The sequence below is a fragment of the Melozone crissalis genome, unplaced genomic scaffold, assembly GCF_028551555.1.
Source record: "Melozone crissalis strain CALT ecotype California unplaced genomic scaffold, PUWL_Pcris_2 ptg000039l_1, whole genome shotgun sequence".
Classification (NCBI taxonomy): Eukaryota; Metazoa; Chordata; class Aves; order Passeriformes; family Passerellidae; genus Melozone; species Melozone crissalis.
Window position 1 is genome coordinate 4,076,252 of NW_026535817.1, and position 12,490 is coordinate 4,088,741.

General features: G+C 38.2%; 1 long non-coding RNA gene across 1 annotated transcript in view; it reads right to left on the bottom strand.

Annotated features, from left to right (window-relative positions):
* Positions 1-240: 240 nt before the first annotated feature.
* LOC128941875 (uncharacterized) overlaps positions 241-12,490 on the bottom strand; it is a 29,824-nt gene continuing 17,574 nt past the window's right edge. The window contains exon 4 of the long non-coding RNA XR_008483585.1: positions 241-430. This is a non-coding gene — a long non-coding RNA (uncharacterized LOC128941875). The remainder of the gene's footprint in view (positions 431-12,490) is intronic.

A 12,490-nucleotide genomic window follows, 5' to 3' on the forward strand; every position in this document is an offset into this window, starting at 1 on the left:
GGCAGCTCTGGCTGCCATTGTTTCAGAGGGCAGCTGCATTTGAAACACCTGAGTAAACTCCAGGGAAGAGACCACATATGCAAAAAATATAGGTACAAGAACCTTCAATGCATGGTGTATTCATTTGCCATGCATGAGTACCAAATGTGTTCTCATTCCTAACTTAGGAAACTGCATGGAATTCCTTAAATTACCCACGCTTAGGTTAGGGCAGAGGTTCCCTGAGATACCTGGCAATCATTCTGTCACTGTTGAGCCCCAGTACCACAGGTTCCAGGAGCCCTCACAGCCATCAACACATTCCTGACTGGATTCACCTTATCTTGAAAACAGTTCCTTGATTTTAAAGTGATTCACTGTTGTGAACACTGTTAATTGTCTTTATTAGTGCATCACCATCTCTCACCATCCAATAGAGAAGTCATCCTCCCTAGAAATGAATGAAGGAAAGAATGAAAGTCATATACCCACAGAGAAACAAACAAAAAAAATTTAAAAATTAAAAAAATAAAGAGAGGACAAAAAAAAAAAAAAGGATCTCAACTGAAGATAACCTTTAGTTATTGATAATAAATATCTCAATCATCTTCACGGAAGTTTCATCACGGGAGAGGCACATCCATAATCATGCTACACATATATTCTGTATCCTTATATATACACAATACATTCTGCATCAAATATACTCTCTATCCAAAAATGATGCAATATTTTTACTCAAAATTTTGCTGCTGCTTTAGTTTTGTGCCAGCTTTTTATGGAGCCCTGTACTAACTACTGTCAAGGGAACTCATTGTATTTTTTCCCCTGTAGAAGAGGGTGAGGATTACACTAAGACTTTAAGTAGAGGAGAGATAACAAAGAAAAAAGGCAATAAAGAAGAGACATAGGAAAAAAATAGAACATCTATAATCTTTTAGTTCTCAACCTTTTAAATAAGTCAAGTAGAGATGAATAGTAATTTAGTATTCTAGGACCAAAATGAAGTGAATTTTGGAGAGCTGCACCTTACAGATATAGGGCAGTCAGTTTTGGGAAAGCTTTTACAGTCCATGTCAAGTTTCTGAAACAATTTAATAGACAATAAGCAGAAGTTCAGCATTTCTGAGTTTCAGACTGTGTCATAGCAGCCAACATTGTGTGAGGTGCTGTGATGCTGGGGAAGCACAGTCACAGGGCTGGTATGAAATCTCACTGTGAAGGGAACAATAGTTAATAGCCTTGTGCTGATGATGCATTACATCAAGAATCACTAGCTCAACAGCAACTTCTGATCAAGCATCATAATAGTGGTAGAAATAAATGAGAGTGCCTCTGTTTTTCCAGGCAGGTCAGCATCCCACTGTCCCATCCCACTGCTAACTGCAGCTTTGCACAGGCACATCACAGACACTGAACTTCTCCATCATGAGTACCAGAAATAATGTTTAGCTGTTCTCAATGAAACATACTTTTTTTTTTTTTTTCTGGTTGAGGTCTTCAAAACACTTAAAACCCCCAAACAATCTATGGTTTCAGTCAAGACTGGAGAACAGGGCAAATGTCTTTTTAGTCAGAGGAATTGATCAGATGATCCTACAAAGGATTTTGTTGCCCACAAAAAGTCACCTGGCCAGGGATGCACACTAACTTGGGTGATTCAGGGAGAGCACTGCACCTGCCCAGGCTTCTTGGACAACAAAACTTTGCTGGGTTTACTGTGCCAGCACAACAGATTCAGAAATGATTGACTTTGCCTCTGTCTTTTGCCAGTTTTCAGTCCCATAGTGTAAGAACTTCCATTGAAACACATGAAATCTGAAAACTGTGGGAGACTAAAATGTGCAGCGTAGGGATGCCAAACAGTGCCAGGGTCTCCTAGATGTTCCTGGGATAATTGCAAGGGATGAGACTGGTATTAGACCCACAGTGCTTGAGACAAAAGGCAACTAAACCCCAAATAAAAGTTCCAGTCATGGAAGCTAAAGATAGAGTTAGAGAATAGTGACATGATGGAGTGACAACTGGCCCTGCAAAAAAGGGAAGAGAGTGTCAAAACTGACACAGGAGCTGTAAGCCTGAATGACAGGGAAGATGCTGAAGCTGCTGATGGACAAGCAACAGTGGATGTCAGGAAAATGAGGTGCACCTGTGGAAAAGAGCTAGATCTAAGCCAGGGTACAGAATGCAGCTCAAACAGAACATTTTCTACTCTGGAAGAGTAAGACAGTGTTAAGACCTAAGGTAGGAATTGCCTTCTCCAGGAACCAAGGGAGAGAGGAAGAGAGATAGAGGGAAAATTTTCATATCTATTGAGAGAAATTCTAATAGCAGAATTTATATTTTTCTGTCTTGAATTGTTAAATCTATTTTAGATAACCTCATTTAAAGAGGCGGTTTTGCCATGCACTGGATTCTTGTCAAAACTATTTCGGGACAGCCAGACACCAGGTACCCCATAGTGAAGTCCTATATAGAAATGTGCTTGATAAATCAGTGTGGTTTTTGTGAGGTTCCCCAGGATGAGGTGAGAGATGAGACTCTGACTCCATGTTTTCAGAAGGCCGATTTATTATTTTATGATTTTATTTTATATTAGACAATGCTATACTATAACTATCCTAAAGGAAGAGAAAGGATACAGACAGAAGGCTTAATAAGAATGAATAATAAAAACTCATTACTCCTCGGAGTCTGACACAGCTGATGGTCGTTGGTCATTAAGGAAAAACAATTAACATGAAACAATGTTGGCAAACAATGTCCAAACCACATTCCAAAGCAGTAAAACACAGGAGAAGCAAATCAGATAATTATTATTTACATTTTTCTCTGAGGCTTTGCAACTTCCCAGGAGAAGAAATCCTGGGGAGGGGATTTTTCAGAAAATATCACGGTGACCCATCACAACATATTAGCACTGAGAAACTGCATGGTGATACAGGTACACTGACCTTGGATATCTCAGCTGACCCTCCAGAGGCATGTAGAGTTAATTCTGAGTTTACTCCTGGGGGGTCTAAACCCTATTATGGTGGGCATCAGGAACAAAAAAGAGAGGTGCTTAATCTGCATCATAGTTTGAAAAGTGACTGAAACATAGATGGTAATAATGGAGTTCTAGCAGCAAAGGGCTCAGTGCCCATGTCTGTCCTTGTGAATACAAACCTTCATGATATAGAATTGTTCAGCTGTGGACAATGTTAGACAAACAATAGAAAAGGAATTGTTAGCTATATGTCTGCTTTTCTATATCCTTTCTGCTTTTCTCTCTTCCTTCTTCTAATTCCCACTTATTAGAGTTTTTGAGTAACTTAAAATCAAACAGTCTTAGAGTTCACTAAAATTGAATGGGCAAAGTTATTGCTTTAGAAGTGCTTTGTGTTGATTGAATATTTCAATAAACCTTTTGCCAAAGTTCTTTGATTTTCTAAAGTTGCCAGTAAAGTATTTGTGTTGTTTTGACCTCTTGGGAACATCCCTAACATCTCACTCAGAGTAGATGAGCAATTGCGAACTCCTTTCTAAAGCCTCATTGAGCAAGTTTGTTTGGGGCCTTAGGTTGTTCCAATATATTTATCTTTCAGTTGACAACAAATTCCTTCCTAACTTGTATTCATTGCACCCCTGACGTGTGTTTAGTTTTACTTTCTGCTTTGTTCTTTCTCAAGTGTTAAAAGGAAAAAGAAGAATACTCGAATTCTGATGGACAAACTGTGATATGCAAGTCTGAGATCTTAACTTCAAAGCCTGACTGCACAGAGGACAAATGCAGGAAAAGTGTTAAAGGAGTGACGGCAGTGGGTGTCAGATGAGGAAGGCTCATCAAAACCTACCTTAAAGTTCAGTGGGAAGTCTTTCCCTGCTATCACTAAACGACTGCTCCAGAATGTTGGACTGCCAGAAATCTCCTTTGAATCTCCACCCTGGAGATTCAAAGGAGATTTCACCTCCACCTCAAGGCTTTTAAGATCCAGTGTCCTTTTTCAGGTCTAACAGATTAAACACTAACAGTGCTCACTTAGCCCCAACAGTTGCTAACCTCCATGAGGCAGCTGGCTTTGCTGGTTAGTTTATCTTCCCCTTTCAGATATTACCCTAACCCTCTTTTAAGTTATTTTTTATCTTTTTCAGTCTGAGGTTCATCCTAATAGCTTTTTCTAAATGTGCTGGAAATGAGTATTTTCTGTTTGCTTTGCCCAACTGATTTCTAAAATTTCTTTTTTTTTTTTCCCTTTCTTTTTCATTAAAGCGAAGCAATAGATTCATCTCTTAACCTCCAGTTTAACTGAATTATTAATCAGGCCATCAAAGTTGTTTACAGTTCGTTGTGTTTTGCATTTTTAAAGACTGATTTTCTACAACATGCTCATTACTTTCTAAAACTTTACTGGTAAGGGAATCTATGCAGAAGTACATGTGCATCCCATCATTATTTACAGTATTTTTCTTCCCACCAACACCTGGAAATTACATAACTCTTGGGAGCATTTATCCTTGTAAACAACATAGAGACTTAACATATCTAAGCCTAATACTTGCCATATGGTGGCTGGAAAGGTGACACGAGGGTTTTTTATCTTTTTAAAAAAGAAGAGAGGAAGAAAAGAAAGTCAAGAACAAAGCAAGGACAATGACAGAACAGTTGCTGAGAAAAACAGGCAGAGGAATTGGGGAGAAAGTAAGAAAAAAAAAAGTGATAAAAGAACATGTTGAGTAAGATTTCTAGCTGGTGTCTGTTCCAGGGTTGGGATGAAGGGAGACTTTCTTGTAATTCTCTGTAGATCAGAGGCTGTTAAAATCAATGTACAGGGGAAGAGAAGACACCTCATATGGTACCATCCTTAGACAAAGGGTATAAATTCTATAAATTTATATTATAATTTTATATAATATATAATTATATAATATACGATTATATTATACTATACACTATATACTATATAATATATAATATATCATATATAATTATATTGTAATCTATTATAATTTATTTTATAAATATATATTCTACAAATTTTTGGCCCATTTTACAAGTGCACACTAAGGCACTGACTTTAAGGCAGTAGAAAAATTCAAGTTTACTCAGCTCTGTAGTACCAGCCCGGCAAGATGCCACTCCTGCAGGTCAGCAGAACACAGCTTTGCTATAGTGGCTGCTACTACATGTCCCATTTTCTCTTGGGGACACTTTCCCAGAGGGTTCAGGCACCAATTGCCACATGGAAAGCAAGGATTTTTAGGCAGTTTGTGATTACTAAATACAGGGAAACTTGGATTCTACCAGCCATGTGTGTCTAGACTGTCATGAGCTTTGGCTTTAGCCCATTGCATGCCTTAGTCTCAAACTAAGAGTGGAAGGTGAAGGTGAGAAAATAAAATGAGAGCAAATCTTATGTAGATCCATTTGAGGTTGCATAAGTAGGACAAAAGACAGAGTTCAATAGACAAAATGACAAAACAAGCTGATTATTAAAGTGAAATTTGCAGCTAGCAGACCATGAAGAAAAAAAAGGCTTTTAGAAATCCCACATCCTGAAAAGACTATGACTGTAAGTGAAGGAACTGGTCCAGAACTACAAATAAAATGAAAAGCAGCAAGATGAGGCAAGGTGCAAAGCTAAATAAAAGCTAAGTAACAAAAATTGAAGGGAAATGGCAAAGAACAGAGAGTTCCTGGAGTCAAACTCATTGAAGGAGAAAGAAAAAAAAAAAAGACAGCTGAAACTACAGTAGGACTCTGAAATGTAAGAGAGCCATCATTATTTATAAGTGCCTGAGAAGGGATAGAAAAAGAAATGAAAATGATGCCTGACCTACTATGAGAAACAGAGATCATATTAATTCTAAAAGAAAGGAATTATCTGGCTGTGGCTAGACAGTGCACTAATGGGATTGGCACAATTCATCTTACATACCCATTACTATGAGAAGTATCTAAACACAGGTACTATTGTACCTGTCTAGTGCAAGAGTACCAGCAACTCATTTAACCATATAATTCAGTGTGAATGTGCTAAAACAATCTCAGATTCTTTTGAAGAAAAAGCAAACTTAGCCTGCAATACTCTTCTTTGTACATCTCTCTGGGAGAGACACCATTTCATCAGATTTGTCTCAAATATTAATTTCTATACAAATGAGCTTCATGGAAATACATTTAAGTGAAATATATTTGAGAGGAATAAGGATTATTCCTCCTCCATTAGAAGGTAAAATATTTCTAGTTTTAGAAAAGATAAAAAAAGTATATTCCAAGTATTGGAATTTGAAAGTGAAATAGACTGAGATTGACTATTCCTCTTTCCAAATGGGAAAAGTAGGCGTGGTTATACCAAAAATAGCAGCATAATATTTTGTGTTTATTTTTTAAATTTAAAGAATGCAATTTGTTAGTTCCAATTCAGTGTAAGTAAAGGACACTTACATTAAAAGTATGAAGCTAAATTGCTATTACAGGCAGATACAAGTCCCACAAAATCCTGTTAATACAGATTTTTGCACGCTGCCCATGGAACATCTCAATTGGATGGCACCTCTGTGCACAGAGCTAGGTAGGATGCTCAGTCACTGGAACTTCTCAGCACAGGTAGGAAAGCTAGATTTTTTTAATTAGATCCCTTCATTATTTTTTCCTAGCCTTTTCTTCTCCTAAGGTGGATTAAAAGAGCAACAGCTATCTCAGGATGTGAGTAAAACATAAAACAAATTAGGAGAGCTCATTTGTCAGATCTGCCCCATCTCCCAAGCCAGGGAGTTCACACCACGGGTTTGTGTTTCTGCTTCTGAGCTGTCAGCAGACAATTAAATGAGTCAAAGTGTGAACTGAGCACTAAAAAAATAACTGGCCTTCACTGGTTTTCACTCCTCACTTCTGAAGCACAGACCACAGACCAAGCTCCATGTCAAATTAAAATTTATATGTGTTTTATCCTTTGTCTTTGCACAGAATTCTTTGTGTGACCTACTTGGTACACGTACAACTTGTGACTCAAAACATAGGCATTGCATGTATAATGCTATGACTCATACTAAGTCCAAAAGCTTCATGGTTACTTTAAAAAAATGAAATTAAATAAGATGCAATATATGTTTCAGAGTATTCATGACAGATTTTATGCAGAATTCAGGTGCAAAACTGTACTTCCTTTTTCTAGGTTTTGTGATAGATGTGTATTTTATTTATTCTGTGGTGCAGCAGAATGATAATTCTTCATGTGGCTGTAAGAGCCCTAAGGAGTTACAAACACAGCCATGGTCAGAATGAGGTCAGGCTACTCCACATCCCTTTTCTCTGGTACAGCAGCAGGAGGAAAAACATATGGCATAACAGACATGAAGTCATATTGCTTGTTCTAAACATAGTTTTCTATTTCTGTCACATGTGGAAAGTTCCATGTGTAATAAATGTCAAGAGACCTTGCATTGCCCCAGAATTTTGAAAATTTATCCACTTTTTCAGGCAGCTGAAACAGGAGGGACACAGACCACAGCCTGAGAACTCTCACACAAAAGCACACAAAGATTTGCATCTTCATTTGGGCTGCAAAGAAATGAACTTACTCACTCCAGCAAACCAGAGAAGAGAACTATAATCACATGTGAAGTGCCTCCAACTGTTTGTTGACACCACTGATCACTATAACCATAATAAGCTCAGATGGCCACATTTGGGCTCCTTTTCCCATTGCAGGACCAGCCTGAAGTCATCCTGCAGGTGACACTTGGTGCCAAGAGTGACAGGAAGGGTTACCACAGGCTGAGGTATGTTGGGAAGGATGAAAGTTTGACAAGAAAGTCTCACAGATATCTATGCTTAGCAGAAAGATTTTTAAATGTGGAGTCTGATGAAAGAATAGAGATGGAAGCAAGTTTTGATGTAAAAGAAAAGAATTGCTGAGCCAGTCTTACTGGATATCCAAGGAGGCAAAGGGTGTGTTAGTTAGAAGGGGTTTTTATGGCTTAGAGCAAAGGATAAACCCACCCCAAACAAGATGATGCTTTTACCAAGCAGAAAGAGAGCACAGGCAAACAAGCCTGCCAATGTGGCAAGTAGAAAAAAGGTCTCAGAATTTTCCACTGCAAGAAAACCAAAAAACAACTTCTAGCTTAAACTGTAATGTACTAACTTTTAGTGATTGGAGAACAGTAACATGAATATGGTAATTACAGTAGTTATGACAGGCTATAGATAATAGTTAAGGTACAGATTGGTGCTACTGTATGAAGATGCTCAAAAAAGGAAAGTATAGAATGCATTGTAACCAAAAGAAAAGTGTCTAATGCACTGTAACCAAAACCAAAGGGTCTCCAGGGCTGCCTGCAGCTGGAGCTGACAGCTGTGGGCACAGCTCTGTCACCCACCACCCTGGGCTGCTGTGACACCTTGGATGGAATAAACTGCATTTTGGAGAGCCCCTGGAGTCCCACATCCCTCATTTTGGCTCTTACAGAGGCGCAGTTGGCATTTCTGTGCTGTCCCAAGCTCAGCCCTCCTGAGCACACCTGGTGAGACAGCACAGGGCCAGGCACAGCCAGGTGACCTCACCACAGGCTCTGGGCTTGGATTCCCAGGCTGCATGGATTTGCTCAGCGTGCAGAGATCCTTTGGTACACATGAACAAACACAGCTTGGAGGTGAATTACAGCGGACACTACATAGATTTGTAAGAGACAGGGTGTGAGAATCTCCTTCAGCATTCTAGTACTGAACTTGAGGAGAGTGTTTCAGCTTGTACTAGAAACTGCTTATAGAGAGCTAGGATCACAAGCCCATTTATCGTTTTACTGGCAACTGCTCCCTTTGCATTCCCAAGGAATGGGGGGAGCCTCATCAGAAAACCTGCTGTGCCTTCTGCAGCGTCCTCTGGGACAGCACGGCCCTTTACTCATACTCAGGAAAGTTCCTTAAACCCCTTTCATATTATATATGCTTCACTGGGAGCCTTGCACAGCCATTCAAGAGGAAAGAAAAATAATGGGTAATTAAAGGCATGGTCATATATTTCTTTAAAAATGGTTTATATATATATGTAAAATATATATGCGAACATCTCAGAGTACTTTTAGTGGAAATATCATTAGTAAAATCACAACTTACCCAAGGAACTCCACCCTCAGGTGAAGTTTTCATTCACTTCAGTGGTGAAGTGAATGAAATATATATATATTTTGAAGTTAATGAAAATATATATATTTATAGCCTATATTCAGGTTATATCTGCCTGAGTAAGGCCACAGGATTTGGATTCGACACAAATCAAGGTATGAAACATTCCCTCGCCAAAAGAAAACTGTAAAAGAAAACTGTAAAAGAAAACTGTAAAAGAAAACTGTAAAAGAAAACTGTAAAAGGAAACTGTAAAAGCTCTACCACCATAACACCATTATTCCAAGTGTATGATATTGGACTGCTATTATGCCTGATAGTTGCAGGAAAAGCAGAGCACTCTGTTCCATTCTCCCAACACAGATCTCTGCAGGTACTTTTAATGGGGCTGTTAATAAGCTGGCAGCCATCCCAGCCAGATGTAGCACTTTCAAACATTGTCCTCACAGCTTTGTCAGGACTGTTGACACGGCGTGTCAGCAATGGAAAATTGCCACTGCACCCAGCAACCATCTTCATTACAGGGAATCACATTGTTAATCTACAGCCAAATGCAACTGGAGGCAGGGAGGGAGTTTAGATTGCACCCATCTGTACACTATCACTCCAGGTGGCAGGTCGTTCTTCAGGATTAGAGATTGAATCAGTCTCTCCATCATCAATAAGCCCTGCTCCACAACAAGAACCTGTCAATCCAATATTTTACATCCAGCACCGTGAGGACCGCACAGCATAGTAATGAAATTTCCCTCTAAGCAGGCCGTGGGGATCTATATTAGAGAGATACATCTCTTTAAAAAGCTCGGGAAAATCAGACAGTGTGCTGCACAATCTGGACACTAGCTCAGTTTCCAGCACCACCCTAACTGTTTTATCTGTTTGGGGGTGAGATCTACCAGATATATCAGCATTTTAATGCTTATTCTTATTCTTATTCTTGTTCTTGTTCTTGTTCTTATTCTTATTTTCATTCTCATTCTTATTCTTATTCTTATTCTTATTCTTATTCTTATTCTTATTCCTATTCTTATTCTTATTCTATTCTTATAAAGTAATCTTATTCTTTTGGTAGAAATTAGTATTGGGCAATTATTTTCCATTTGGAAATGTTTGACAGGGTCAGAAAAGATTTCCATCCCTGAAACGAAACAAGCTTGTTGATATACAACTGCTACATCACATAATTTTCTCCACTTATTACAACTATAACCTAGGCTAAAACAATGGTTTCATATTACTCCTTATTAAAACTTGCTGTATATTATATATTATCTTTTCAAAATGCAGTTTAGGACATTCCAGAGCCAACTGGAATTTCCTCAAAGCCTACTTGCAGCAGGCATTTTGTTGCACTGAGAAGTCTTCTGCCCCCTTAAATAACCCATTTTCTCTTATGTATGTGCAATATGCCTACAACTATGGCACCTAATCACCATCTCCAGGATCTTCCTGAATCAGAAGTTTACTTCAATACTTTAGGCATTTTGACTTTCTGATATGTTTATTTTTAAAATATATACTGAAAAAATGTATACATGCATGCTAGCTGCAGCACATATGCTTTCATTATTACAAATGAAACTTCATAACAAAAATATCATGAGTGCAAAATTCTCATATTGTAACAGGCATCTAGCTCCTGAAATGTATATTAAATGTATTGCATTCATTCCACTTTGTTAGATTATGGATTGTAAATTCAGCTCCCTGATCTTTTTTCTTTAGTGTTCAAGTTTTAGCTGATAATGATTAGTTACAGTATGTGTTTCAAAGCAGATAGAAATAGGAATAAATTCATTTTCTCAGTTTTGCACAATCTACTATTAATTTTTGTAGGTTATACATTTGTTAAACACCGAACAAGCTCAAACTAACAATTATGAACATTAAACAGAAATGACTGTGTGACACTGTCACAGAAACTGCTGAAAATAGGAAAGCAAAGTGGAAGACATTAAAGCTATGGAGATACAGGAACAGAAGACAGACTCTAACCCCTATTTTCTGAAGCAGTAGGACTGGTAGAGCTATATCCTAGAATATGTCTTTTACCTCAGTGCATCATTTAGTTTTGGCTTATTGCTTCCACAAATACAGAAAACACATTTGTTTCCAAATATGGTTTCTTTGGAAGCAGTTAATTTGATTATTATCAATGTACTACTGTTGTATTTAACCAGGGAAAAAAAAAAAACAACACACTAGCTGTCTTTTCTGAGCTCTCCTTTTTAGCCTACTGACACTGTGTTTGGATTAATGATGGTATTTCTTTCCTAACTACAAGGATCACAGTCCAGCATGTACGGAGTGGGCTCAGCCCACAGGACCAAAGTGCAGTAATAGAAATCCCTGCTAAACTAAATTTTGTGGCTCATGGAAAAGAATATTAGTAAATATTCCATATGTGGTACCTGTTAAACCCACCTTGAACTGAGAGGAATGCAATGATTCACTTCTTCATGCCCTGATTCTTCAATGAAAAATATCAGATTCAATAAATTATCAGAGTGGAATTTAATTTAATCTGAAGGACAAGGACAGAAATATGGAACTTCTCTCCCATATTCTTCAGTCATTTTATCATTTGTAAAATAAGGCCACATCCTTTGCTATACCCTGCTATTTTTTCTTGGAGGCTAAATAACTTGATGCCATGAAAGGCAACATCACATGAAAAGAAATGCTTCTGCCTCAGAAAAAGTTTTCTGTCTAGAACTCAAACTCCTCTATTTATTGTCAGACCCCAATCAGACCTTTTTTATGACCTTGGTCTTGCTTGGCAACACTTATAACAAAATAAAGGTTACATTTATACTACATTTACACTACAAAAAATGTTCTCTAGCATCAGACCGCCTGGTACAGCACACTTGCATTTCCTTTGGGCTTGATTTCATCAATAAAGGATTAAGTCTGCCCCGAGTGTATACTGCAGCCCACACTGTTCAATGCTTGGCTTGAGTGCCTTTGGCCCCTTCTGCTCTTTTGTTACCTATCCCAGAAAAGGGAGCTGGTTTTTCTGTTCAAAACAAGCAAAACAACAATTCTGGCACAATCTGCCAGAAGGTTATTTTTTAAACACAATGCTGAGTCTATATTTTGTGCCATGGGCATAGTGTGTGACCTATGAAGATAATTTAGGGTGCAAGGTTTGCCAAGATAATGTGGGGAGACCATGTAAACACTAATTTTAACACCATTCTTTTGTGCAAATGAAACTTCCAATGCAGACAAAGAAAGAGCAGAAGGAGCAAAAGTTAAACGACCTGAAATTGAAATGAACAGGCCACGTGTCATACCCCAAGGGATTTTGGCTCGATGCTACAAGCATCTTCCAAGAAGATTAAGCATCCATCATTAAATCTGGCCTCCTACTCTGCCACGCACAACTCCAAAGCATGA